Genomic DNA, 6,868 nt, shown 5'->3' with positions numbered 1-6,868 from the left:
TCCAGCTATAACAGCTTCAACTCTTCTTGGAAGGCTTTCCACAAGGTGAGGAGTGTGTTTATGGAAATTTTTGACCATTCTTCCAGAAGTGCATTTGTGAGGTCAGACACTGATGTTGGAGGAGCTGTTTGGCCGTGGAAACCCATTCCATGAAGCTCTCTACGCACTGTTCTTGAGCTAATCTGAAGATCACATTAAGTTTGGAAGTGTGTAGCTATTGACTCTGCAGAAAGTTGGTGACCTCTGCGCACTATGCGCCTTAGCATCCACTGACCCCTGTGATTTTATGTGGCCTATTACATTACTATCACAGCACCACGCTGGAATTCACTGAGCTCCTGAGAGCGACCGATTCTTCCACAAATGTTTGTAGAAGTAGTCTGCATGCCTAGGTGCTTGATTTTATACACATGTGGCCATGGAAGTGATTGGAACATCTGAATTCAATGATTTGGATAGCTGAGTGAATACTTTTGGCAATATAGTGTATCTGCAAGTTATGAATTACCCAGTAAAACTCCAGATAAAACACTTAATATACTGGATTTAACAAAGGTTGTGGGAAGTCACTGAAAAAACACTATTTGTTATTTGTCTGATAATCAGTGGCCTTGTCCAGACAGCACAAGTATCAAAATCCTGTGCAAACTGGGCTTTTACCCAATAATATTTTCTGAGTTAACTCGGACATCCTGGGTTCAGTTAATCCTGTCTGATTCATGACTATTTGCTGGGACAAAAAGGGATTCAGGTTATTCCCTGAGGAAGGCTATCTGCTGAGACATGTTCATTTTAACAATAAGGTGTATTCGTCTCGGTTTTGCAAGTGTCACGGGAATCCCTTTGTTCCTTGCCCTACTTGTCTTTGCACCTTGGAGTTGTTGTCAGACCATCTACTCGTCATCACTATTTGCTCCCAGACGGTTGTACTGCTTAATATTTCACTGAAGAATTAGAGAAAAGCTGCCAACGTGTAAAATCTAATGGAGTGGTGGGCTGCTTTACAGGCTATCCTCCCCATTTTTTGAGTCAGAAGCCATCAGTGAAAAACATTCTGTCCTGGTGCAGAACATAAGGTAAATGTTCCACCAGTAAGTGTTATGTTTGTGATAATCTGTTGAGTGAACTCACACAATGGAGGAGAGTGGAAATCCTCATATTCCTTTACAGCACAGGAATAGCTGTCTGCAGAATAAAAGTCGCCTGAATAAGAAATTTCTTCGCTAATTTTTTCTCCATTCTTGTACCAGATGAAGGAGGAGGGATGACCAGGTAGACGGCAAACTATGTGGCACTTGAGCTCTGCCCAGGTATAAACACGGTAGCGTACTGATCTGGTCACTTGCACCCGGAAAGCTGTATCTGTGAAGACAATCATGTCAAAATAAAGTAACACATTCCTTAAATACTGTAGATTGTTCAAACAATAGATCACTAAAAATCTGAATGGGGTAGCACACAATTTTAGAATGATGATGATGATGACTGTATAATAATGATCCATAATAATTTGTTTAAAGTTTCGACACTGTGTTAAGTTTCAGTTTGTGTTCAGCAGTACCTGTGACAGTCAGAGTTGTTCCAGGTAAACTGCTCCCCCATTCAAAGTTGTGTGTTTTGAATTTGAAGCGATACTCGGCTGAATCGCTCTCTCTCAGCTCAGTGATTCTCAGAGTGGAGCGTAGTCTCTCTTCAAACAGCTGGACACGACCTGCAAACTCTGAGTCCCCACTGAGGTCCTCAGGTTGAGAGGAATCCCGCCATTGATCACTATGTTTGAGACGGAACCAGAATTTTGATCCAACATCATTTTCAGAACTGTTGTATGAACAAGAAATGTCCACTGATGAGCCCTTCACAACACAGATGCTTCTGTCAGTGTAAGTCACTCTGTTGCAGGTTTGACCGTGGACACCTGAAAGATGAGACAGGTTTTAAACAGCAGCAGTTAGAAGTGCATCATTTCCTGCAGTAATCCAGAGCAGCTTGTATGGAAAACTGACAGCAGTAGTGATGTTGTGTAGCTGGATGGTTGGAGAATAGCTCTCTAACACACACAGGGTGAAGGGGGTTTGATTCTTACTGAGGCCATCCATATTAAACACATGCAGTCCTGGTAGAGTATATTAATTAAAAGTTTCCACCAGGTGGCGTTATATTATTGAGACACTGGAGAAAACTCACACACTGAAGGAGAGTGGAAACCCTCATGTCCTTTCAAAGCACAGGAATAGCTGTCATCAGGATTAAAGTTGCCTCTGTAAGAAGAGGAGGTTCCTTCCTCAATTTTCTCTCCATTCTTGTACCAGACGTAGGAAGGACGATCAGCTGATCGACAAATGCTGCGACACTTCAGCTCCACCTGGCTGCCTGTTACTTTGGTCACCTCCACCTGGAGATCTGCATATGTGAACATGAAACAGAAAAGTCACTGTTTCCTAAACACTCAGTCATAGAAACACACTGTACAAAGTCAGAGTAGCAGTTATAAATAAGTGGCAAATAAGGAAATACACGGATGAATCACCCAATCAAGGTGAATAAGGGACGAAACAAAGTCACAGTGATCATAGATCACCATCAATTTGACATTACATCAGTATCAAAGTATTCAACAGTATTGATATGTTGATATAGCATGAGTCTGATTGAATTTAGCATGTTGATGTTGTTGTATATATCAGTTTATGTTCAGCAGTACCTGTGACAGTCAGAGTTGTACCAGGTAAACTGCTCCTCCATTCAAAGTTGTGTGTTTTGAATTTGAAGCGATACTCGGCTGAATCGCTCTCTCTCAGCTCAGTGATTCTCAGAGTGGAGCGTCCTCTCTCTTCAATCAGCTGGACACGACCTGCAAACTCTGAGTCCCCACTGAGGTCCTCAGGTTGAGAGGAACGCCACCATTGATCACTACGTTTGAGACTGAACCAGAATTTTGATCTAACATCATTTTCAGAACTGTTGTATGAACAGGAAATGTCCACTGATGAGCCCTTCACAGCACAGATGCTTCTGTGAGTGTAAGTCACTCTGTTGCAGGTTTGACCGCGGCCACCTGAAAGATGAGACAGGTTTTAAACAGCAGCAGTTAGAAGTGCATCATTTCCTGCAGTAATCCAGAGCAGCTTGTATGGAAAACTGACAGCAGTAGTGATGTTGTGTAGCTGGATGGTTGGAGAATAGCTCACTAACACACACAGGGTGAAGGGGGGTTGATTCTTATTGAGGTGTGAAAAGATTGAGACACTGGAGAAAACTCACACACTGAAGGAGAGTGGAAACCCTCATGTCCTTGTAAAGTGCAGGAATAGCTGTCCTTATAATTAAAGTTATCTGCATAGGAAGGAGAAGTTCCTTCCTTAAATTTCTGTCCATTCTTGTACCAGATGTAGGAAGGACGAGCAGCTAGAGGACAGCTGCTGAGACACTTCAGCTCTGCCCAGGAAGAAGACCCGTATGTGTTCACCTCTATCCGGAGACCTGGATCCATGAACATGGAGCAGAAATGTCATTGGTCAATACATTTTCAAACACACACACACACACACACACACACACACACATACACACAAACAAACAAACTCAATCACAACCTATCCTAGTATCCTAGATGCTGGCATTAAGTGGAACTGAATTAAAAAGTCATCTGATGAAAATGTTACCTGTGACAGTTAAAGAGACTCCAGGTTCACCAGTGTATCTCCCTTCTGGTTGGCTTGTTATGAACCTGAACTTGTACACAGCTGAGTCACTCTCTCTCAGGTCACTGATTCTCAGTCTGCTGTATGACTTATAACTGCTATAATAAAGATCATTACCATGATACTCCACACGACCTTCATACTCTGAGTCTGATCTCAGATCCACAGGTTCTTTATCCTCCTTACTAAACCACAGTGCTTGTTCAACTCTGGTAACATGGTAATTTCCACTGTTTGGGTATGTGTAGCTGCACTGCATTTCCACTGTTGATCCTTTTAAGGCACAGATCTCAGTAGGAGTGTAAGTCGCTCCCCAGCCATACTGTGCCTGCACCACTGTAACACAGAGCACATCAGAAACCACAATCAGAGTCATAAAAACATTAGAGGACAGACTTTCAGTTGTAATGGACCTGACTCTTAATGTAAAGTATGAACTACATTTCCCAAAACCTCTTTGGGTCTCACATCACCTCACCTCCACTGTAAGCAGCAAATCAATCTTTAAACAATTTCATTCAGGAGAGGAACAATAAAGCTTTTTTTCACTTCCAGTTTGTGAGGCATCATGTCACTTCTGGGGGCTGTATTAATAAAATTTATGATTTCTATAAGGTCAGATCTGGGTTAAGCCGAGGTGAACCAGGTCAAGGGCGGCATACAGATGTTTTGTTTTAGTGCAAAGGAACAGCTGCAGTTGTTCACATGCTTTCACATGGAGGTGTGAAACAGTGCATTATGTAACAACGCTGCATTTTGTAATAACCATTGAAAATGTAAAACATCTCTCCTTCATTTGGTAATAAGACCCATATTTTATAATAGCCAACTGCATTTTGTAATAAAAGACTTTGAATACAAAACAGAATACATTTTCCCACATTTTGAAATTAATTTAGCTTTTAGTTATTCCATGAGCTCATTGTCAAGTTGTGCTTTTTCCTTGTAGATGAATATGTAAAAAATCAGCACATTATGTAATAACATGCCACAGTTACTATCCTCATTTATATGAAGTGCCACACCTACAGTAATTCACTTCAGTGAAATGAACTTAAATTTAAAAACATTTGTGTGTCAAGCCCCGTTTTGACTGATTCCCAACTTTTTAAAGACTATCCAACTGCAGCTTGCTCACTCCAAAACAGAGCCTACCAGGACACACCCACACCAGTCCAAGACACTCCTACTGACAGAGGTTCATTTAAGGGAAAAGTGAGGCGAATGTTTGTAAGATATGATCAAGCCCTCTCCTGCACTCTGCAGACAGACCCCAGATCTTATTACAAAATATGGAAAAATGTATAACATTTTGCATCCAAGGATTTTAATACAAAATGTGGCAAGATATTACAAAATGCGAGTTTTATTACAAAATGAAGGAAAAAAATGATTACAGAATGTGTCATTATTGCACTGATATAAGGTATATTGACAGACCACTGGAATTCAATGAGGTCATTTTACTGAGTAGGATAAAATTTAGAGAATGTAAATAAAAAGTGCGAGATGCATATCATAACACCCAGTCTATATTTTGGTATCTTCTCATAAGTCAAAAGTAAAAAGTCAGTTGCTAACCATTGAGCAAGATAATTTTCTAAATTTACTATAAAATGTTAAAGGCAGAATGAGTAGGATTTTGGACTAGAAGGACTAGAAGTGTGTGTCTGCAGAGACCCTGCCCTCTGCCTAAATTTTCTTGTTTTCCTGAGCTCAGGATGCGTCCATCAGAAACAGACACCTGCCCTCTGTTGATGCTCTGGGCGTCTGTGTAGACAGTCTCATTGATTATAATGGGAGTAATCTGTGTTTTGTTGATGCTCACTTGCTGTGCTTGCAGTTGGGACGATGTGTAAGTGAACAGCATGTGTGTGTTCCAAGTAGGTTAATCTGCATACTCGTAGTGAAACACGACACACACCCTGAGGTAACTTCAAAACCAAGACTACTTTGTTGAGGTTAAGAAAAAGTCCTGGTTAGGGTTAAAGTTCTTCATCATCACGCAGGAACTGAACTCCTCCCTCCCACCTGAACATTGTTTATTGACCCATCCACCACCACAACCACAGCCTGGCAGACCTACTTGTACGGCTCTGAATATTTACCGGCTATCTAATCTGCTTTTTGGGTTTTCTTGCAGTACTTCCGGCTGTTAACATGTGTCATCCTCATACTGATCCATGAAGTTATCTCAGGGTGTGACGTGTTGTACAGCGAGCACACGGTTAGACCCTTCTGATGCATTGAAGAAAATCCTCACGTGATTTCACACAAATAATCGGAATAAAGGCCAAATCAGGTTAAAAATGCTTCATGTAAACACGTCAATCAGAAGATTGTGATCCAATACGGTCCATTCGGAAAGAAATTTCATTCCGAAAGAGAGAGGTGGTTTATGCCGATCATTATTCCGAACGGCGTCCATGTACACATCCATTCGGATCCTGTCTTCCTGGTTGGGGTAAAATTATCTCCACTGCGCATGTGTGTTACGTCAGCGTGATGCGTTTCCGCCTTTGCGGCAGCCGGTCGTTTTTCGGCAAGCAGCAAACGGTCCAAAAGGTCTATATTAAAAAAAAAACAAAAAAACTACATAAACAGACACTGTGCCAGAGGGGAGGAAAATAAAATGTCAGAGGCACAAAGAGTGAACGAGCTGAGGACGTGCAGACAACGCGGCGTTTGTTTACAACACAGGCGGAAGTACAGCTTCTTCTTCTACTACTGTTTCCAGAAAATTAGACAACTCCGCGCATGCCCAAATGATTTATTCTGATCAAACGCTTGGTGCATGTATACGCATGTCATGATCGGATCATTTTATTTAGTGTACATGTAAACAGTGGATTTGGAATTTCCGATCAACCAAGGTTTAGATCGGATTGGAGAAATTTTGCGCATGTAAACATAGCTAATGAGACTTCCTGTGTTTGATGAATGGACACATTTCAGGAGCGGCGATTGTCAGCCTAAACTGATATTAAAATATAGTATCTTAGAGTTGACAAATAAACATGTAGCAGCAGTTTGAGCCAGCGTGAACACTGCTGACAACTGAGGTGTGAGAAGCAGCTAAATATATGACCCCTAAACAACGAAAAGGCCCATCAGTATTGCACCATAAAGTTTATCATGATGGTTTGGTGCAGTTGTATGATGATAAA

The sequence above is a fragment of the Myripristis murdjan genome, chromosome 1, assembly GCF_902150065.1.
Source record: "Myripristis murdjan chromosome 1, fMyrMur1.1, whole genome shotgun sequence".
NCBI lineage: Eukaryota > Metazoa > Chordata > Actinopteri > Holocentriformes > Holocentridae > Myripristis > Myripristis murdjan.
The sequence above is the reverse complement of the archived record's forward strand: the minus strand, read 5'-3'. Positions refer to the sequence as shown.